This window comes from Miniopterus natalensis, chromosome X, assembly GCF_054644295.1.
Source record: "Miniopterus natalensis isolate mMinNat1 chromosome X, mMinNat1.hap1, whole genome shotgun sequence".
Classification (NCBI taxonomy): Eukaryota; Metazoa; Chordata; class Mammalia; order Chiroptera; family Miniopteridae; genus Miniopterus; species Miniopterus natalensis.
This window is the reverse complement of record NC_142103.1, coordinates 97,524,751-97,547,744: the sequence shown is the minus strand read 5'-3', so window position 1 is coordinate 97,547,744 and position 22,994 is coordinate 97,524,751. Positions and strand designations below refer to the sequence as shown.

Genomic DNA, 22,994 nt, shown 5'->3' with positions numbered 1-22,994 from the left:
AAGCCTCTTGGTTTGGTGAAGAGTGGCCAAACCCAGCATATTGTTACATATTGTTACCAGATTCATGACAGGAATAGACTAAGCGAATTTTATTCACGATATCTATTTCCTATTGCAGTACAGTACTGCATATTTCTAATTTGGTGGTTGCTATGACCTCATACACTGCTTATTTTCTGTGCTTTTCTGAAAAAAAAAAAAAACAAAACAAAACACAAAACCCACTATATGTCTCTTTGTTTTTTAAAGTGGAAATTATTATGTAGCTTTACATAGATTTGCCCACAATGTCTTTTTAAAATTATTATTATTTTCAAAAAGTGGCATTGGAAGTGTTTCTCCTTCCATTTCATCACCTCTTCATCCTCATTGGAAAGCTGATCCATGGTAGGTATTAAGATCTTTACATTTCTACTGGTTGGGCGATGACTTCATTGCTTTCATGCCAGCTGGGGAATCTGTGTGGCGGAGCATTGGACCGAAGCGGAGCCGAGTTGCTGCTGCTGCTGCTGCTGCAACAGCCCTTTGCATGCATCCAGCTGCTGCGTAAGGAATCCTCAGGCTACTCGTTCTTTGCTCCAAATTCACCCAAGGGACCGCAGGCTGATGGACGAGTGTATGTGTGAATGTGTGTATCTGTGCATGTGTGTTTACGCGTCGCTGCAACAGTTGGACAACAGCAGCAATGGACTTCGATATTTTTTTTTTACCAACGACTGGGATAAACCGTCTTTCATCCTTTATTTCCAAGCAGTGCCTCGGTTCCCTCTCCAAATGTACTCTCCCTGCTCTTCCCGGACCCCAGGCCCGCCAGCACGTGTCCCTCCGGAGGGAGGCCAGGATAGCTGCGTTGCAGGCAGGATTCCCCTTTTTTTCCGCAGTGACAGGCGGATTCCCGGGCCTCCTCGGCCCCCCACCCCCGCAGCCGCCCCTTTCCCAGTCACGATCTCCCCCCCCCACCCACCGCGTCCCTCCCTCCCCACCGACAGCTCCGGCTCGGGCCCCGCCCCTCGCAGCCACCCCGCCCAGGTTGCTAGGGCCCGGCGGGGCGACGCAACTTGCGCGCGAGGAGGCGCGGCGCGCGCGTGCACGCGCAGGCGAGCTCATACAAGGGACCGACGGTCTTTGGCTCCGAGACCGGAGCACGAGCGGAGCGGGCGGGGCGCGCGAGCCCGAGTGCGGGCACGAGCGCGCTCTCCGCATTGGCTCCCACTAGAAGTAGGCGAGGGCTGAGGCGGGACCTGGCAGTGTCTGAGGAGCTCCCCCATTTGCCCGAACGCGCGGCCTGGGCGGGGCGCTTAGCGAATTAGACCGCGAGTTCGCTCCTGCCAGAGGGCGGGGCCGGAGGTTTCGATTAGTTGTCGCTGCCACTGGGGAAGGTAAAGCGGCGACGACGGCCTCGGGAGCTGCGGGGTCCCCGGCCGGAGGTGCGGGACTCGCCGGGTGAGTAGTCGCGGCGCTACCCGCCCGCCTGGCCTCGTTGTCCACACATGGGCCCCGCGCCCACCCAGCTTCTCCCTAGAGAGGGGACCCACCCGGTCCCCCCGGGCAGACAGGAGAAGGGGCGGTGGCGCGGGGACCCCCGGAACCCGGCGACGCGGCGAGGGCGCCCCAGTCTGGAGTGGCCCCATCCCAGCACCTCATTGCACCGCCGCAAAGAGACTCCCCGCCGGGGGTCTGGGCTGGATTTGGGGGTGTGAGGAGACGGGTGGGTATGAGGAGGGGCGGCGGGTCGAGGCCGCCTCCCGGGGCTCCCCTCGCGGCGGGTCTGCGGCGTCCCTGCCGCCCCCGCGACGCCTGCTCCCTCGGGCTTGCGGCGAGGGAAGCCCCTTCCCGCGGGCGCCGCGGAAGAGCCGGCGCCCCCGGGCCCCCGACCGAGTTCGGAGGCAGCCCGGGACCCGCTGACCTTGGCTGCCCGGAAGGGTGGGCGAGAGACCCACCGCCTGCCCCGCGTCTCCTCCAGCCTCCCCCGAACAAGTTTCAGGCGTTGCTGTGAAGTTCACGACTGGCATAGTGGTGGGGGTGGGGGGAAGCAAAATTGGCTCTTTCCCAGACCTTCGTACCCTTTGTACCCTCTTAGAAACGAAATCTTAGGGCTTGGAATCATCTCGCAGAACGAACAAGTCCTGCTCGCTTCGACTTGTCTTGTGCCCACGTTGGGGAAAAAAATAACCTGAACATATTTCGGTGTAAAGGCAGATCTTCCTTGAGGGTTTTGTTTTTCGCTTCACTTGAGTGTTAAAGCACAGATGCCGGAATAAGAAAAACCTGACCTTAGTATCTTAGATTAGAGGGATGCTGTGATATTTAAGTAGTTGCAGATCCGTGTTCTGTTTAACACAATCTATTTTAATTGGCTGAAATGTAAGCTGAATTTAGAAAGTCTCGCAGACACAGAATAATTTCTTTCTGTGCATCTGAATTAGGTTTGTTGGGACGTAATGGTTATGTAGTTAATGTGAAAGATTACACAGATTAATTTGTCTGAGAGCATTGGACTGAAACCGGAGACATAAATATGTATAGAATTGGGTTCTCGTTTTAGGTAACATCTGCTGGAACATTTCCAGCTGTTCCTTTCTTGCTGTAGGGTTTCAAAAAGAGACATATTTACCGAGGCTATTCGGAATTATATGTGCATGACATTTAGATGTAAATTTGTTTTTAATTCCTGTAAGAGTTTTAAAATATTTTATTCATAAAATGTGAAGAAGCTCTGTTTACTTGTCTCTATGTCTAGTGTTGAAGGGCGGGTAGTATAATCTTATATTTATAACAACCCAACTAGGGTTTATTAATACATTTTTTTAAAAGGTGTGTGTGTTTTTGAGAACAGGATAGTTGAGTACCTTAGCAATCCTTTTCTTTATTAAAAGTACTATTTTAGGTTTGAGCATTTTTGGCGTTGACACTGGAACAGGAGTAAGGAAGCCTGCAGCAGTATTACCAGTTTGACACCACCAGTGGGTGTTTCTGTTGACAAATGCAGAGGAGAGAACATTTGGGAAGGAAATCTATTTTTTCGGGGGGCGGGGGGGGGGTTAGAAGGCTGGGGGGTGAAGGGGGAGGGATCCAGAAGATAGATGCTCTAGGACTAAAGCTGTCAGTACAGTGTATGCTGAGCATTTCACAAGTACAAGGAAACCTAATTAGGGTTAAAAAAAAATTCAGTTTGGTTGTATTAAATAATAGAACTCCAAAAGATGCATGCTGAATAAAGTTAATTATTCCAAGACTGTTAAATAATCAACCATTTCAGAGGAGTTGGAGGGTCTTCAGTTGGGAAGAGCATCAAATCCCTTTGAATTGTCTTGCCTTTTTAACATAATGCAACGATTAATTTGATATGATTAATTATATATATATGTAACAATTTAATATTTTAATTTTGCTTATTTAGTATGTTTCCTAAGCCTAATTGTTTTAAAAATAAAACTTGATATCTTTTAAAAAATAATTAGAAATATTCTTGGAGAGGATTTCTTTTTTTTCCTGCTCAGTTTTATAATTTATTCATGATTTAGGGACTTGGGGTAGGGATTTTTTGACCCCTTTATCTCAGTTTTTTGATTTTTACTTATGCAAGTTCCCTGGGCTAAATCTGCCATTATTTTCATTGTAATTTACTTGGAGTTATTTAAACCAGAGTATGGCATCTACAGTGTGCCCTGGGGTTTTAAAAGAAAAGGCTCCCATTGAGGGAAATTGCAGGGCCATCTCACACAGATGAGTAATAGAAGGTTGACTGATTTCGAATCAGATGTATTCTGTTCCAAATATGCTGCATGGGGCTAAGGCAGTCTCATTTAATGAGAACCAAATTTTGCGTGGTATTTCTACTTTGAAGGTGCAGTATTGTTACATTACAAACTGAAATACAGAGGTGGAGAAATTCAAGTATGCTTTTTACCACCCCCCCCCAGCCTTGCTTCACCACTGTGTCCAAGAATCTGTGAGAGACTCTTTCAACAATAGTTGCATTGTTGGAAATGACAGTGGCTTCTGTTGCAGGAATTTAACCTTTCATTGTGATTTATGTTTCAGTTTACTTTGTGATAGAAAATTCAGCTATATCTGAGAATATGTAGGAAATTTTAAGGAAGTGAGCAGAGAAAATAAGCCTTCATTGTGTCTTTTGAAAGTTTACCTTCTTCCCCTTCCATTTTAATAACTTCGGTGATTATCTGCTTTATTTTTTCTAGATATTAGAAGGTATGCTAATATAGTACTTTATTTTTGGCAGTTAGTGCAGGGATATGACTTTTTCATGTAATAAATTGATGTCAAATAATAACAGGGCACTTAAGAACAAATGAATTCACATGCATAGATCCAAAATGCAAACGAAATCCTTTAGGTAACCCTTAACTTTGATACAAGAACAGCAACATTTGGCCTGGCCATTGTGGCCCAGTGGTTGAGTATTGCCTTTCCATTCCTGGTCAGGGCACATGCTCTGGTTGTGGGCTTGACCCCCAGTGGGGGGTGTGCAGGAGGCAGCCAATCAATGACTCTCCCATCATCGATGTTTCTATTTCTCTCTCTCCCTCTCCCTTACTCCCTGAAATCAATAAAGACATTAAAAAAGAACATTTGAAGTTAAGTTGCTTTCTAAGTAGAAAAGGCTGTTTACTTAGGATTTGATCATTTTAGATTCTGAAGTTTTATTTTTTGGCAGCATCAAATTTCTTGCTAGAGGAGGAGAAAGAATCTCAAAGGTCGTTTATCATCTGATAGTGTCAGTTGGCTCCCATATTTCACCTTATGAAAATAATGAAATTAAAAGACTGCATTTTAACTTTCTGTTTGGGAAGCTTTTCCAGTTTACTTTCACTCTTAACCTCAAGGTTAGAAATTTTTGTTGGCAATGCATCCTTTAATATTTGGTTTCAAAGTCTTTTTTTTTTTTTTAAATCCTCACCTGAGGATATTTTTTCCATTGATCTTTAGAGAGAGTGAAAAGGAAGGAGAAGGAAGGGGGCAGAGACAGACAGAGACATAGATGTGAGAGACACACACTGACTGGTTGCCTCCAGCATGTGCCCCAACTGGGGCTGGGAGTTGAACCTGCAACCGAGGTACGTGCCCTTGACTGGGAATCGAACCTGAGATCCTTCAGTCTAAGGGCCAGTGCTCTAACCACTGAGCAAACCCAGCCAGGGCTGGTTTCAAATTCTTGACAGTTTCTAAACTGTTTCCTTTATATACAGCAGTACATGAATGACTGGATTACACAAAGGTCTGGCCTCATTTCTCATTCGAGTTTGTATACTTCTTAATACTGAGATCTGTTGGCAGGTATGGAAGTCGAGAGTGAGGACCTTCTACCTAAAGAGCCTTATAACATTTAGACAATTCAGATTTGGGTACTAACAGGAAATTATTTATTAGGTTAAAAGGACCTAGCCCATTCAGGTCTCTGAAATTGTCAACATTTTGAATTAAGCCCTTTATGTATTTGTGTTTGAGATAGTTCTAATTGGGGTCAAGTTTTGGGTATGGTCTCTCTTTTGGGCAGTCTTCTATAATAATTAAGTTATAATATTCTATTTATTGAGCCTTACTGAATAACAGGTACTATGGCAAATAATTATTTGAGTGAATGTATGTGTGTATGTATGTTTGCACATCTTTTTGTTTTTTAAAAAATATATCTATTGATTTCAGAGAGAGGAGAGGAGAGGGAGAGAGAGATAGAAACATCAATGATGAGAGAGTCATTGATCGGCTGCCTCCTGCACACCCCCCACTGGGGACTGAGCACACAACCCTGGCATGTTCCCTGACCGAGAATCGAACTGCGACCTCCTAGATCCTAGGTCGATGCTCAACCACTGAGCCATGCCCGGCCTGGCCCATCTTTTATTTTTTATATCCTATATATACGTGACCAAATGGGCTGAGAGAGAGAAAATAATTTATTTGCCCAGATTACCCAGGTAGTCCTCATCAGAGGCAAAACTTCCATCCAAACCGGTCTGACTTGAACCTGTGCTCTTCAGAACCATGCTTTCTGCTTCTCCTTAGAATCTGATTCCACTCCTGGGGTGGTGCTGGAGATATCAATATGCCTCCTGGAGTTCACAGGCTACATTGGTGAGGCCGCCTAACCTTTAGTCACATGGGAGGCTGGACTCAGATCCATCAGTACTGCCGGATTGGACAACTGGAAGTGCAGGCTTTTCTAACAGGGTCATTAGTTCTGTTTCTTCATAAATGAAGGTTGTACCCAATTATTTACACCCCAAATGAGTAGCTGTTTCTAATTAACCACTTGGTATTTCATGTTTCTGCATGTTCCATTATAACTTTTGACTGACTTTGATTAAATTTGCTACACTAATAAAGGCTATGAAGATATTTCTTGAATTCAATTTTGTGGTTTGATGCACTCTTGAAATAAAATGGCAGCCATTACACCTTGCAGATGGCCTCTCTTCTGCAAACGTAATGACCTAAGTGAAGTGAAACCTGGAGGTGAATTCTGCAGAGATACATTATTGTTGATTCTTAATGCATAGAAGTTGGACTCTGACAAAAATTTTTCTACTTCAAGCCTCTTGTGATTTGTGTGTGTGTGTGTGTGTGTGTGTATGTATGTGTTTAAACAAGACCTATCACTAAGAGAGCTAAACAGTTGCTTAGCCCAAAGAAACACTCAGAGATCCCTGTTAGAGAGGAAAAGGGCTTAATATCCTATTCTGTAATTGATGAGGATCACTTTTGTCTCTTACTAGAGTTAAAAAGGAGTGATGAATATCATAGGACCTCAGGGCAGGAAATCATCTTGGTCAAAGCAGGACAGTTATTCTACCAAGGTGGGACCTATACATAGTTCTCTTGGATTTCTTTACCAAATGTGGGTTTTCAATATGCATTTTTCAGAGCTTTATTGAGGTGTACTTGACATACCATAAAATTCACCTGTTTTAAGTATAGCATTCAATGATTTTTTAGGGTAAATTTATACAGTTGTATAACCATCACTATAATCCAATTTTAGAACATTTCCATCACCCTAAAACGATCCCCTGCCAGTATGCATTTTTTTTAACCTTATTTACTTGCTTCCACCTAGATCGCTTTAACATCAGACACTGATAGATGAAATCATGTAGATCTTAAGAGATATCTTTTAAAAATACCTTATACATATTACAATTTCTTAGTATTTTTTGTGTTTTCAAAAGTTTTCATCTAAACATAATACATAGTAGAATATAAAGGACAGTGTTAGATGGGCCAGGTACAGAAACCCGGGTACAGAAACTCACCAGGGCAGGAAGCCCTGGATGCCTAGCAAGGGGCAAAACTGGGAAAACAAGAACCTTGTCCCCAGGGTAAACTATCCTCCTCCAGCATATCGCTAGTCATGCCATTTAGATTCCTTGAGTGTTCCTCCCTAAAGATAACATCTAAGCCTCAGTTGTATTTCAGCTCCAGGCCCAGAAAAATAGCAAAAGCAGACTAGTGGCTCCAGGACCAGCCTCAGGACCAGCTGCATTGACTAATGACCCCCTGCCCTGGCACCGACCAATCAGTGGAGACCATGGCCCTGAAAGAGCGCACCTGGAAAGCTGATGAATATTGAGACACTTCCCTGAGGCCTCCCCTAAGATTTCCACCTGCAAGAAAGAGCTAAATAGGCTCAGAACAAAGGACCCAGTGCATGCTCCTCAACAGGGGAGCACACTAGCACCATCTCCATCCCCCTTCTCCTCCCCCAGAGGACCCCAGGAGACTTGCAACCAGTAGAGCAATGGGCAGCAGCAGCTCGCCTGTCCTGGGCTTACCCCCTGAATCTGTCTCTAAGGCCCCCTTCTCTCTGATTTCTCAATGAGCATGGAGCAGCCCAGCCTAGGCTCTCCTGTTGCTTCTTCTATGCTCTTCCTTGTTTCACTGTCCCAAGTATGTTTTTGCTGTCATCATGGACTCAATACTCTTTGACTCAGTGCTGTGTAGCCCTTCCCTTTGGATATCACCATCCCCCCATTCCCTTTTCCTTAAATACGATTTTTCTTTACTCACCATCTAAGATGCCTATTTAACCTGCCCATGCACCACTGACCCTAACCTTTCAGACAGTGCTGCAGTGGTATAAATTACCTTGTCTTTGTGGTTTGATTGGATTTTGTTTTGGTCTTTTTAAATATATCTTTATTGATTTCAGAGAGAGGAAAGGAGAGGGAGAGAGATAGAAACATCAATGATGAGAAAGTCACTGATCGAGCCCACAACCCGGGCATGTGCCCTGACCGGGAATTGAACCCTGATCGCCTGGATCCCAGGTCGATGCTCAACCGCTGAGCCATGCCTGGCCTGGCGTTGTTTTAGTCTTTTTAAACCAGCAAATAAAATATAATGCTCTTAATGATATGTTGGAAATACCGGGGCAAAATCAAGGTAAAAGTAAAATAACTATGGGACAAGAAAAAATTCCTTTAAGAGCATGGACAAAATAATTTTTTTAAGCCAGTAATAATATTGTGCATTGTATTGTTTGAACTCTAATCCCCTTTGAGAGATTCATGCCATGGAGCGGGCTTAATTAAATTCAGGTATTTAAACACATTGTCTGCTTTCTGCATTGCTTCAGACTGGAAATGGCTTAACCTGCGAGGTATTGTAGCTGCTTTTTCCTGCCTGCATCATTTTCTTTTCAGTTACCCTCAGTGGTGGGTGGGGTGGGGAAGTAAAGCTAACAGGCTTACAGGATGGGCTGATGCCCACCAATTCACAGGTGCTCTCCTTTGCAAAGCATACTGTGTGTGTAAATGAACACTGCTGATAAGATAGCTTAGGGATGTTAATTTTGGGGTATGCATAACAAAGGAATACAATCATTTGGTTGGAAGTAAAGTGTTTTGGAAACTGTCTAACTTCATTGCCTTTAGATGAACATTTCTGGATGGAAAGAGGTTCTTACTAGTGCCAGGCAGGTAAATCAATAACTCCTTGATAGTAGTGGTAGTTTGTGTCTAGATTTTTAATAACAAACAGATTGGACATAGTACCACTAATAGTTTACTGTAAATTCAATCATAACTGGTTTGAAAAAGGTTACTTTTTTTTTTTTTTAACTGTTTAAGAGCTATGGCTGTGTGATTCTGTTGTTACTTTGTATCCTTTGTAAGAGAAGGTCCTAATATCAAATAGTAACATATGAAGTGCTTTCTGACAGTGTAATTTTTTGACTTAAAGGGAAATAGTTATTTTTGAAAGTAACAACTTGGTTTCTGGAAGTTAACAAAACATATGGATGAATACATTATGGTTTCGGAGTATTTTTTTAAATACTGTCTTAAGTTATTTTAGGTAAGTTGCAATTTTAGATCTCTGTATTATGCCTAAAGTTTAGGTCCTTGGCAGCATAAGATTATAATATAATAATATTAAGCACACACACACTCATTCAAGGAAGATAGGGCAGATAAAAAATGGTGATAAGTAATAGTTGAAGAAAAATTTACTGACTTGGATTTGCTCAATTACCCTGATATTGGCCAAGAGTAGAAACTAGCTTCCTGATGAATAGAATCCTTCAGAAATTACAAAAGCCGATTCAAGTGTGACATATCCTAGAATGTATCCACACAAGCCACCCTGGTTTGTCAGCGTCTTGTGGGACGTATTAACTTTAATTGCTAGTAATTATGATTAATATTATTTCCACTAAAATGTAAGATTAGCATTGCAAAGGAAAAGAAAAAGTTTTAATTGTTAATCATTGAAAATAGTTGAGAGAGACAAAAGCTAGTTTTGTTCAAATCGGTGTTTCATACTTTATCAATTATTTCTTTCTAAAATAACTTGTCCTAGATCCTGAGGATCTGTCCTTCATTTAGCAAATATTAAGTGTCTACTATGTACCAGACTGTGATAGAGGCTGGATGGAATGATACATAAAAGGGAAGTAGGTCCTGCCCTCAACTAATTTACAGGTTTTTTCCCCCCTTTTTAAAAATCCTCATCTGAGGATATGTTTTTCATTGATTCCCGAGAGAGAGGAAAGGAGAGGGGGAGGGAGAAACATTGATAGGTTGCCTCCCGTACGTGCCCCGACTGGTGATTGAACTCCCAAACCTGGGTATGTGTCCTGACCAGCAATTGAACCCATGACCCCTTGGTGCATGGGATGATGCTCTAACCAGCTGGTCAGGGCTAATTTACAGTCGAGGTGGAGGTGGAGAAGTGCAAGGCACTGTGGGACTATATAACAGGGTAGTGATGGGGTATCTGTCCTGGGGGGAGCAGGTAGGAAGACCATACTGAGGACGTGACATTTAAGTGAGACTTAAAGAATGAGAAGAGCGTGGTCTAGTTAAGGAAATAAGTTGTCCTGGCAGAAGGTACAAATGCCCTTAGGCAAGGTAAGAGAGAGGGAGAGGCTTTTGAAAAACAGCCTTTTAAAGAACTGAAGAAATCCAAAATGGCTGGAAAGTGGAGAAGCAGGTGGTGAAGCAGAAGTAGTCAGGGGCCAGGTCTTGAAAAGGCTCAGTAAAGGCCAGCTGCTGGGTTTTTGAACTTGTCCTAAGTCTCCTGGGAAGCTATTGAAGGTTTTAAGCAGGAATGTGACATGAAATGAAATGCCACAAAAAACAAGAGTTTTAGCTCAATGGGAACCTTGATAATTTACCGAAAAGGTCAAATCTCTGCAAGGTAAAATATTCTTCTCGAATCTCATTAAAATAAAATTTCTGCAACTGCTTCCTTGATGGATTGTCATCTGTGATACTCTCTTCATTGTTTTTTTAGGAATTACCTTTAATTTTTCTGAAGGCTCCTCCTTTTCTGTTATTCTTCACCATGTTGTTAACCTTATATAGTAGCGCCATTTCTATTTATAACTGAATTAAATATCTTTTTCTAACAGGTTTAGCTCTCTTCTGTATTTAAACTTAAAACTCTGCTGGGCTCCCCCTCATACCTTTAATCTGCTCAAGGTATTTAATGTTATAATAAAATGTTTCATTAAATATCAACATTAAATTTACTTTATTACCTGCCCAAATATAATGTCTTAGGTCTAGTTTAATATTTTTCAGCATTTCTGTTTTTCATAGTTAATCAGATCTCATTTTGAGCACCTACAATATTGTTAGAGAATTTTATTAATATTGTTTAAGATTACTAATTAGCAAGAGTACCATTTTCAAATCTGTTTCACATTCTGTGACCATATCATCTTTTATATTAAACTGGTCTCTGCTGAGCTTCTTATGTTCAAGTGAGATTATATATATATATATATATATATATATATATATATATATATAACAATACTGTAGCCCGGCCAGGCGTGGCTCAGCGGTTGAGCGTCTTCCTGGGATCCAGGCGATCAGGGTTCTATTCCCGGTCAGGGCACATGCCCGGCTTGCGGGCTCGATCAGTGACTCTCTCATCACTGATGTTTCTATCTCTCTCTCCCTCTCCTTTACTCTCTCTGAAATTAATAAAGATATATTAAAAAAAAAATACTGTAAATGTACTATTTTTTTTCCCTCCTTCTACAGTAAGTGTCCCTACATGCTTAGTTCTTTCTTGGAAATCTTTAGCCATGCTAAACTTTTGCTTGTCTTGTTGATTGAACAGTCATTCAGGGCTTCCTCGGTGTAAGTTGTCAGTCTGTGCCTGCATGGAGCGCTGTTGCCAGTTTTCCCCTCCGCATATACAAGAATATCCACAGCATCACCTCCTTCAAATAGTTTCTTTGAAGTCTACATTTTGATGCAGCCTCTAACTTAGCTCACTATGTATGGCCTTGAGTTCTGAGACTTTTCTGAACTATTCTATACCTGCTCTGTATTGTTGCTTTAATCTTTTCCTTTCTTTTCCTGGTGCTGATAACTTGAAGAGTTTGCAGTCGTTTTTGTCATTACTTTTTTCACTTTCTATCCAGCCCAGGACATTTATTTTAAAAGAGTTGCCTCATTTCAGATTTTAGACTTTGAAACTGATGTTTTTGTGCTAGTTTTTTCTCTTATCATTCAAAACGACTGCCCTTGATTTTGAGTTGTGCTTTCAAGTCTGTCCCTCTGTGCAGGATTGGTAAAGGAAGGCCACATTTGCCTTTCTTTGGCTGACTTTGTGATAGGGTAACAATTTGGGTGTCTTGGTGTCAAGTGAGTTCAGGCAACTGAAAGGGTGTCCGCATGATGGTAAGTGATGAAGATATAGAGCCAAGCTGTGGTGCTGTGCCCTTAATGGCGTTTGTAATCCAGCAGAAGAGGCAGAAAACAATGACTAAAGTACAGGATGATATGCTCATTTAGACGGAAATACAGGGTGCTGGTTCTCTAGGCAAGAAGAGGTGCACTTAACGCAGACTTAAGGGGACTGGGAAAGGCAGTGATTCCTGAGTGTTTGTGAAGAGTCTTAAAGGAGGCCTAGAATGTCAGGTGGAGGGAAAGGTTTTCTGGTAGATGGTGTATTTACAGACATAGATCTTAGAATGAGCATATAAAGCTAGGAGAATAGCAAAAAATAATGTGGATTTGTGTATTGTATGCCTTGCTTTGATGCTTTTGCCTCAGCTACATCCCAGGGTCCTGATTTTCTTCATGGCCATCTTTTGGCTTTTTTTTCTGTCCATTTTCACTTTTACCTGAGAGTATAGGAAGGAAATACTAAGACCAGGGATTTAAATAGGGGATGGGCCTCTGGAAAAATGGATAAGCAGATGGTAATGGTTTTCTACTGCAAGCTCCATGGAGGCATGGAGTGTTGACTGTTGTTGCCTCAGCATCCAGCGCATTGCCTGGCACTTAGGAAATGCTCAATAAATGTTTCTCTTTTGAAAGGCTTCTCCTTTTTGCCCCCTTTCCATCTCCTCATGTCAGTGCCTTCTTCCTTGTTCAGTGGCTTCTCTTCTCTGTCAGGTACCTACCTAGTGGATCTTCTTCTCTACTCACCTTCTACACATGCTTGTCCCATATCTAGTCATCAGGCATAACTGTGTTATAATTGGATCCACATTACTGTATGACTGTGCTAAGCATACAAAGGTGCTAATAGCTCACCATGGGGCTCCTGAAACTTCTACCGACATTTACAGTATGGCAGATGAGGTAGAGGCCAAAGTTGACACCTATAAGAGTGAGATTGCTTTGAGTTTTTTCATGATTTATTGCATGAATTTATTGAAGTACTGAGATCTATTCAATAATAAACACTTGTATGTGGGTGCATATGTGTGTTGGGACATATCTGCATTGTACATTACTTCCCATTAAGCAAAAATGACATTCTGTGAAGATGTTTGCTTATTTATCATGTGGCTTTACACACCGCAGGTTACTGCTTATGTCCCTCAGACTGGGAAGCTGCTTTTATGGGTGTTAGCATATTTGTCTTACAGAAAGGTCCTCTGGGCATGCAGCGTCTTCACTAGAGAATTCACTGTACAATAATAGCTGGTTAGTTACATGGAGGGTTTGTTCGCTTATTTGTTTGTTTTTTAGCATGGGTAGTAGACTTTTAAATACCCTCTACATTTTGGTAATTTCTCATATTATGGGTCCCACTTTCCCAGAAAACTCACATCCGCAGTCTCTTTTACAGCCAGGATAAAGGCTTGTGATGTAGGTTTGACCAGTCATTTACACAGAGTGAGACTTGTATGTACAGATGAGCATTGTGAGGTAGCCATCATGTGTAACTGAATTGATGACCTGGTGATCATATTGACAGGTGTGTTTGGTTTTTAAGGCATGGCAGTGGCAGAGCTTATGGAATTCCGTCTCAAGTGGTATTGGTGCTGAGTGGTGGCAATACTTTTTTTTTTTTTTATATCTGTCTTCCTATTCTCTGATCACTGGGATTTGTGGTTAGATGTCTTATAATTTTGGAATATTTTCAGCCAATACCAAATATTTTTGTTCCATTCTCTCTCTTATTTCTGTGATTCCAGTTACCAGTATATTAGAACCTTTTATCTTGTCCCACAGGTCTTGAATGTTCTGTTCTGTTTTATTGTTTTCACTCATTGTTTTGGTTGGGGTCATTTCTATTGACCTGTCTTCTCTTCTTGGCTGAGTTGAATCTAGGAAGGGACCATTGAAGGCACTCTCATTTCTCTTAACTATGTTTTTCATTTTTAGTACTTTCATTTTATTCTTTCTTAGAGTTTCCATCTCTCTGCTGAATTATCCATCTGGTTTTGCATGTTGTTCTCCTTTTGGGTCAGACTGGACCTGGGCTCAGCAGCCTCGGTACTTGGGTTCTGGCTAGGAAAGAATTCAGAACCAAGACTCAAACTATAAGAGAACATTTATTTGTTAAATCACAGAGGTAGAAGAAGTAATCCTAGAAGAAATGGGCTTAGGAAACAAGTTATAGAGTTAAAGGAAGGGCCTTTGGAGCTTGGGAGCGAGGAAGCTAATGATAATGTGCCTGGGGAGGGGGAGGGAGAAGGGAAGGGAAAGGGAAAGGGAAAGGGAAAGGGAAAAGTGCCAGCGTGCTCTGGGAGAGTGCACTGGGTCCGTCCTAAGGATTTTAAGCTAAGCATGTAGATCTTAGGGGAGGTCCCAGGACAAGATCTCAATAGAATATTCAGCAGTTCTCCTGGTGTGCTTTCAGGGTCTAGGTCTTCACTGATTGATTGGTCACCCCAAGGGCAGGGGTTCATTATCTAGTGCAGCTCGTCCTGAGGTCAGCCATGGGGTTGCTGGTCTGGTTTTGTTGCTTTTCTGGGCCTGGAGCTGAAATAGAACTGATGCCTAGATGTTATTTCTTGGGAGGAAAGGTCAGGGAGTCCAAACTGAATTACCAGTGAAATGCTAGGAGAGAAAAGGTCACCGTGAGGGTGAGATTCCACCCTACAATTGTCTTTTGCTAGGCACCCAGGGCTCTCCACCCCGGTGACCTTCTGTACCTGGCCCATCCTCCTTGCTCTGCTCACGTCTGTCTAACTGCCTACAACACCTTCAACAAGCCACATCAGATTTTTATCAATTTGCCAATTATTGTAGCTGAATTCCTCTTATCAGTCCAGTTGCAGTCTACTCCAGGTGAGCACATGGTTGTTTCCTCTCCTTTTGAAGGTCCTGCCTCTCTTAAGATTTTGAGCCAATTGGTTCTATGTGTTTAGTTTAAAGAAAGTCATGAATTTGAAATTAATCCAGCTCTTTTTCATTGGAAGAAGAGCTGCTATATTTCTTCCAGTTTTCTTATTTCAGGGTGAAAGACAGAAGTTTGGTTACTCTTAAAATTTTTTTTATTATTTTTTTTAATTTTTATTTTTGTTTGAAGTATTACAGATGTCCCTTTTTCTCCCCAATGACCCATCCCCCCCCCCGTTCCTTCCCCCTCCCCAGTCACTCTCCCCACCATTGTCCGTGTCCTTGGGTTGTGTATATATGCACATAAATTCTTTGGTTACTCTCTCCCCCTCCATCCCCCCGCCCCCCTCCATCCCTCTGACCTTTGGTCAGTCTCAACTATGCTTCCATGTCATTGAATCTATTCTGCTCATCAATTTATTAAGTTCTTTAGATTCCACGTATAAGCGAGATCATGTGATATTTTTCTTTTGCTGCCTGGCTTATTTCACTTAGCATAATATTCTCCAGGACCATCCATACTGTCCCAAAGGGTACGAGCTTCTTCTTCTTTACAGCTGCGTAGTATTCCACGGTGTAAATGTCCCATAGCTTTTTAATCCACTCATCTACTGATGGGCACTTGGGCTGTTTCCAGATCTTAGCTATTGTAAACTGTGCTGCTATGAACATTGGGGTACATATATCCTTTCTGATGAATGTTTCAGGATTCTTAGGATACATTCCTAGGAGTGGAATCACTGGGTCAAACGGCAGCTCCATTTTTAATTTTTTGAGGAACCTCCATACTGTTTTCCATAGTGGCTGCACCAGTCTGCATTCCCACCAACAGTGTACCAGGGTTCCCCTTTCTCCACACCCTCACCAGCACATGTTGTTTGTTGATTTGTTGATGGAGCCATTCTGACGGGTGTGAAGTGATACCTCATTGTGGTTTTAATTTGCATCTCTCTGATGATTAGCGACATCGAGCATTTTCTCATGTGTCTCTTGGCCATCCGTATGTCCTCTTTGGAGAAGTGTCTATTTAAGACCTTTGCCCATTTCTTAATTGGGTTGTTTGTCTTCCTCTTGCTGAGTGCTATGATACTCTTAAAATTTTAACAGGTACATTTAACTTAGTCTAAGCTTAATTATTATTCCCACCCTCCTGAATAAGACAGAGATTTTGGAATGGTTCATCTTTTAACCCTCATCTCCTCATCCATGTTAGTTATTTGTGCTTTAGTTTTGCCTTGTATAAGCCACCTTAAGCCTATAAAAATAGTGAATATTTACTCAACATGTTTTTCAAATTTCTTTGCAAGCCATTCTTCTTTTACCCCATTTCTAAACTTTTGGTTTCAGTTTCTTTCTTTATAAAGAATGTTCTTAAGTAGTTCTTTAACTAAATGCATGTTAGTAAACTTGGCCTTGGCCTTTTTGAGTCTTTCACTTTTTCTCTTGATGTTGAGCTGGGTACAGAATTTTACAGTGACAATTATTTTCTCTATTCTTGTGTTTTTGTTGCCAGTGGAAATGGGGTTCTTCCATAGAGTCACAAGGAAAGCATTTTGGGGACCCATACATGGGAGGATGAAGTGCAGTGGTAAGATTTACTGGAGTAGACATAAAGGATTGTCCCCAGGTGCCCCATGTCTCATTGCGACCAGGTGGCTCAGCTTCATCCCACTGTGGAAGAAGTCCAGCCTTGTCTTCACCAAGGCCAGAAGAAGGGCCAGGGTCCAGAGATATTGTGCCATTACCTGGTATTGGTAGGGCATTGGAGAAGCTTTCGTAGTTCAGTTGAGTCCATGCCAAAGCTTAGTCCAGTTCAGCCTCTGTTCCCATCCAGCTAGCTTAGTCTCTGTTCCTGGTTATGCTCTGCCTGTGCTGTGCTGCTGCACCAAGGCCTTCCCTTGGAGCCTGCCCAAGCTTGGACCCATGTGGCTGCCAGCCTACACGGCTACAGCAGACCCGCATTTGGAGCTGCACAGCTGCTGTGGAGAGAGAGTATGTGCAAACAGGTGAATGAGTGGGTGACCTTGGGCTACCCAGACAGGCCTTTATTAAGCTTTGATTATATTACCTCTGGTTTGGGAAGGGGCAAGCTTTCTTTCAAATTAACCAATCTCTCTCCTGGCTCTTTGTTGACTTGTGTTGGATCCTTTCTATCCAATCTGGTCTTCTTTCCCAGGTTAGATACCTCCCCTTTATGGTCATCATCTTGGCTCGTAGGTGCATGCCTCAAAGTAGAAGGACCTCCCCCTGCACCATCTTGGCTCCTAGTGCGCCTGAGCCCAGCAGAGGAATTTCCCCTTTACTGGTTCTTCCCCATCCCTCCTTCCCCTGGTAATCTGTGGGGAACAGACCAACTGTGGGAAACAGACCCTTGGTTTCCTGGGGAGATCGGAAACCTGGTCTTTCCTCCCTGGGGTGGGGTTGGGTGGGGTGGGGTGGAGTATAACTTTCAGACTTAATCAGGCCTAGCCAGTCTAGCTCCCTTATTTTTTGCTAATAACACTTTGACAAGCCTTGTTGAGAAGTCTTTAGTCAATGCAGGTGTAATTTCTTTGTACATAGGTAATTATCTTTTCTCTTGTGTTACATTTAAGATGTTTTCCTTGTTTTTTTATCTTCTGCAGTTTCTTTGCAATATCTCTAGATGTGGATTTGTTTTTACTTACGCTGCTTTTATTTGGTGTACTCCCATCAGTCTGAAGACTCATATCATCTTCGGTTGTAGAAAAATATCTTGCTCATTATCTTTTAAAATAATGCTTCTCCATTTTCTGTATCTGGAACCATTATTTAGATATGTATTGGAGTTTTTCATTGTATCTTCCATATTGCTTACATTTTCTTTAATATTTTCTATTTTTACTTCTGGGTGATTTCCTGATACTCATCTTACAATTCACTAATTTCTGTTTAGCTGTATCTAGTCTATTGTATAATCCATTTATTGAGAATTCTCACTAAAAACATTTGACTATATTTTTAAATGTAAAAATTTCAGTGCATTTTTCCCCCCCCAAAACTGCTTTTTAATTTTCATAAGGGCATTTTCTGTGAACATTTAAAAAATAGAGTTATGTTTGGATTATATTCTTAGCTGTAGTTCTTGAGGAATGAAATCTCCCATTCTCTCTTCTCCCTCCCTTCCTCCATATTTTGCTTGTTTCTTTTGTGGTTTGCAATATCTGACAATATGGGAATTATTTGCCTGTGCCTGGCTTGTGGAATGTTCCTTTGGATGGCTTTGCATTTACCTCTGATGGGACCCTTTCGGCTCACTGCTCTGGAGTGTTTCTGATCTGTTCTCAGATGGGTTTCTGACATCTGGAGGGTGGTGTGAATTTGGACTCCATATCTGTGATAGAGCAAAGACTTTTCCCTTTTGCTTTGGTTACTCCTATGCACAGCTCTGGGCTGCTGTGTAGCATTTTTTTTTTTTCCTTATTTACCCAAGGATAGCCCTTTGTATCTCTTGGCTTCATGCTGGTGGTTCAATTCCAGCTTCTTTCCCATGCGTGGACTTGAGGCAGTTGACTTGGTTTCCTGGTCCCGTAATTATCTGAGTTTGCAGCCCTTGGTTTAGACAGCAGGAGTAAGCAGGTCTTTGGTCTGTGAAGAATCTCATTTAATAAGCTTCTTGTCTTTACAGCCACTCCTTCCTATTCTAGTTTTCCTGACTGTTGGTCAGGAAGTAGTTCATCCAGTTAAGAACCAGGAAGTTGTTGTAACCACAGGCATCTTCTAACTTGAACAGATTACTTACCAAAAGTTCATTTAGACATTAATTGTGTGAAACAGTTCATATTATCTGATAGGAACTATGTTATTTAAAAAATAGGTTAGTTTCCCAGGTAACCATAGGAATCCATTATGTAGTTGAAATTCATATAGACTCTGGGACTGTAATTAGTATGAAGAAGGTGATTTCTATGGGGAGGTACTTTATAACATTCTCAGTAAGAAAAGGGAGTATGGTGGTTTCCAACCTCAGCTGGTCTTCTGTGGTGTGACCTGCCAGCGAACAGTCCTTGTTATTTTTACAAACCCTAGCCACTGTTCTCAAACCTGTCACTGAATTATCACCACTCATACTTAGCACACAGCCTTACCTCTACTCCACTGAGAACACTGAAGGCCTTCTGGCTGATTTTCTGCAGGTTCTGGTTCCATGTACAAATTTATCAGTTCCTCTATTACCAGAGCTGTTCTTTCCTCCTATCTCAGAGGATGAGGTGCTTCTACTGCCGTTTGAGGCCAGGCCCTTGCCCAGTACCCTCAGCCTCAGTGCTGCTGCTTTGGCATCTTTTTCTATCAGTTACTCCCTCTCTCCCTCCCCACTGTGTATCCCAGTGGTCTTCAACTGGGGACGATTTTGCTCCCTATGGGGCATTTGGCAATATCTGAAGACATTTTTTGTCGTCACAACAAAAAATGGGGTGGTGATGGTGGTGATGATAATAGTGATGGTGGTGATGATAATAGTGATGGTGTATGTACTATGGCATCTGGTGAGTAGAGGCTAGGGATGCTGCTAAACATCCTTCAAAGCACAGCACAAACCCACAGCAAAGAATTACCTGGTCCAAAATGTCAGTAGTGCTGAGGTTCAGTAACCTTGCTGCATTGTTAGAGCCTTGCTGTGACTCCTTTGTTCTTCTCTGCCCATTATTTTATTCTTAAGGCCCTCATCCTAGAAAACCTTCCCTGAGCCACTTGTTCATTCCTCTCCTAGCTCCCTAACCTTCACCTCTCCTTCTTATCTAAACTTCTGCAGGAGTAGTTTATATATAGTCTATCCATTTCTCCTCAGACTTTAGCTTTTGCTCTCTTGTGTGCTGCATCTAGTGACTTCAGTCAGTCCTAATTTTACTTGATTTTGCTGTTGCACCTGACACTATTAATCACTGTCTCCTTGAAGTAGTGTGTTCCCTTAGCATCCTGGTTGTCCATGTCCATCTTTTACATTTCTTTCTCTGCATCCTCCTTGGGCTCATCTTGATCCACTTACTCCTTACCCACTGCTGTTGACCTGGGTTTGACTTCTTGGCCGGCCATCTGTTATCTTAGGTCATTGTCTCAATTGTGCCCAGAGTGTCAGTTCTACTTAATGCAGATGTTTTTCTAAATTTCTAAATTCTTCTTCTCCTTTTCCCTATAAGCTTCCGACTTATTCTTAATAACCTGCTGGAAATCTACACCTGAATATTTTATTTTATTATTATATTTTTGTTAATTCTCACTGGAGGATATTTTTTCCATTGATTTTTTTTTTTTTTTTTTTCTTAGAGAGAGAGAGAATGGGAGGGAGGGAGGAAGAGAAAGGAAGAGGGAGAGAGAAACACTGATGTGTGCCCCGACCTGGGCCGGGGATTGAACCTACAACCAAGGTACATGCCCTTGACTGGGAATGGAACTTGCGACCCCTTGGTGCATGGGTCGACACTCTACCCATAGAGCCATGCTGGCCAGGGCACACACCTGAATATTTTGCAGGTGCCTTACACCAGCATATGTAATGTGAAGCACAGCATAGTTTCCTCTAACATGCTCCTCCTCCTCCTCAATTAAAAAAAAAATGTCTCAGTGTTTCTACCACCCACCCTGGCTCCTTAGGTACATAGTTAGGTATTATCCAACTTAGATATATTATCAACAGTTTCTAGTGTGATTTAAAATCTGATTTTGAACTTCTCACTGACTTGCGTAAAAGCCTGCAGTGGTACTTTCAAGCTGACAGAAGTAAGTTTGAATGGCCTTATATGGCCTATCAAGCTCTCTGGTATGTTCTCTGCTTACCTACCTCTCCAGCCTCACATCCTTTCTCTGTTTGTCTCAAACACTAGGCTCTAGCATGTGGAGTTCCCCATAAAATTGTTTCAAATTTGATGTCTTATGCTATCTCCTTGCTCTGAATGCAGTGTTTTTCTGTAGGGTGTGTAGATCATTAGCTCTCTAGCGGGACTCCTTATTTCTCATGGAAGGCACAGTTAATTAACACCTTTTTCCACTTCTTTGGAGAAATGTTGTTGATTAGTGTCCTTTGTCCAAATTATCGTTTTAGAGAGTCAGGTCTGGATTAAATGCTGGCATTAGTCCTGCTGAAAAAGGGTAGGCAGTGGACACAGGTAAAGTTGTTTTACAGCTCTTCAATTACATGGTTTATTGTTAGCCATTTTTTTCTTAGTTCCTACTACCTATACTTTTATTATCTTTCAGGAGTTCTTCTGGAAAAAATATATCTTTCACGGGAGAGCTTTTTATTTCCCTACATGAAGTTGTGGCTTCTTTGGCTCTGTTGGGTTTTGCCATCTAGTCTGTCTTAACCTTCATAACTCCTTGGGATTCCTCACTGATCTATCTGCTGGAGCATCTACATTGCCAGGGCTGGTCTGGACTCATATTTCTTTTGCTTATTTCGGTGGGTTTTAATATGGAAAGAAAGGTAAACACGTTTAGCCATTTTAAAGCAGAACTCTAGTGCCCTGTACCTCATGTGGTTTCTCTTTTTTCCCTATTGTAGACATCATGGCAAAGACTGTCCTTTAACGTGAATTCTTGTGAAACTTTTTGATAATTTTCTTAGAACACTATCTTATATGCCCCTTGGAAATCACTAGGGGTGACAATACATGACACTAATGGGAGGGATTGTGCTATACCTATGGAGGGTGTAGAGGAAACATGTTGATTCAACTAAAGGAAAGGTTAGCAGTTAAAAAATGTTTATTATTTTGGCCAGTCTGGTCAACATTATTGTATTTTGTTAGATTTTTAAGAATTAGTTGTAAGACTGAACATTTACAAAATTTATTTATTAGCCATTTGTACTTCCCTTTGTACATTATCTTTTCATGTCAACACAGGTTTTTTGTTTTTTCCTGTTTTTTGTTTTTAATACTCTTGTAGGGTTCCCATGATTCTTTCCTTTTAACATGAAATAAGCAAACTGTTAAATATCAGGTCCATCGCTCATTTTTTAAGTTTAGATTTGTTATCTGATGCTTGGAAAATGAAAATCCACTCCTGGTTTTGTGATTATTAATACATACCTCACAAGGTGGCTGTGAAAATTAAATGAAATAGCATAAATGAAGTTCCCAGCACAGTACTTGGTACATAATAGGCGGCAGTAAATATTAGTTCTTTTCTACATTCTTTCTCCTTTGCCAGATTGTTAAAGTAACGACAGCACTCCATACTCCCATGACATGTACTTACTGAACCCTTGTTAAATGAGGGGCAGTATGGCAAACACCCTGAGGGATACAGAGATGTTTAAGGCTGCTCCCTTTCCAGGGATAAACATTAGCTTACTCTGTGTGTGTGTGTGTGTGTGTGTGTGTGTGTGTGTGTGTGTGTGTGTGTGTGTGTGTGTGTGTGTTAGCTTACTGTGTGTGTGTGTTAGCTTTCTGTGTGTGTGTGTGTGTTAGCTTACTGTGTGTGTGTGTGTGTGTTAGCTTACTGTGTGTGTGTGTGTGTGTTAGCTTACTGTGTGTGTGTGTTAGCTTACTGTGTGTGTGTGTGTGTGTGTTAGCTTACTGTGTGTGTGTGTTAGCTTACTGTGTGTGTGTGTGTGTGTGTTAGCTTACTGTGTGTGTGTGTTAGCTTACTGTGTGTGTGTGTGTGTGTGTGTTAGCTTACTGTGTGTGTGTGTTAGCTTTGTGTGTGTGTGTGTGTGTTAGCTTACTGTGTGTGTGTGTTAGCTTACTGTGTGTGTGTGTGTGTGTGTGTTAGCTTACTGTGTGTGTGTGTGTGTGTGTGTGTGTGTGTGTGTGTGTATTTTTACCTGTCTAGGCTGTTCTGAAAACCTTTCAATCTTTAAAAGAGTGTTATTTTATTTGAGCGCAGAACACTTTAAAGGTTGGTATGCCACATATAACCATTACATTTCTATGAGAATAGTTATTAGCTCTGCTTTCTAGGTGGGGACCCTGAAGG

General features: G+C 42.0%; 1 protein-coding gene across 1 annotated transcript in view; it reads left to right on the top strand.

Moving 5' to 3' along the window:
* The first annotated feature begins 1,374 nt into the window (after positions 1 to 1,374).
* Positions 1,375 to 22,994, top strand: part of CDKL5 (cyclin dependent kinase like 5) — a 149,198-nt gene continuing 127,578 nt past the window's right edge. Inside the window, exon 1 of the mRNA XM_087813498.1 lies at positions 1,375 to 1,443. The gene's annotated coding sequence lies outside the window, so the exon portion shown is untranslated. The remainder of the gene's footprint in view (positions 1,444 to 22,994) is intronic.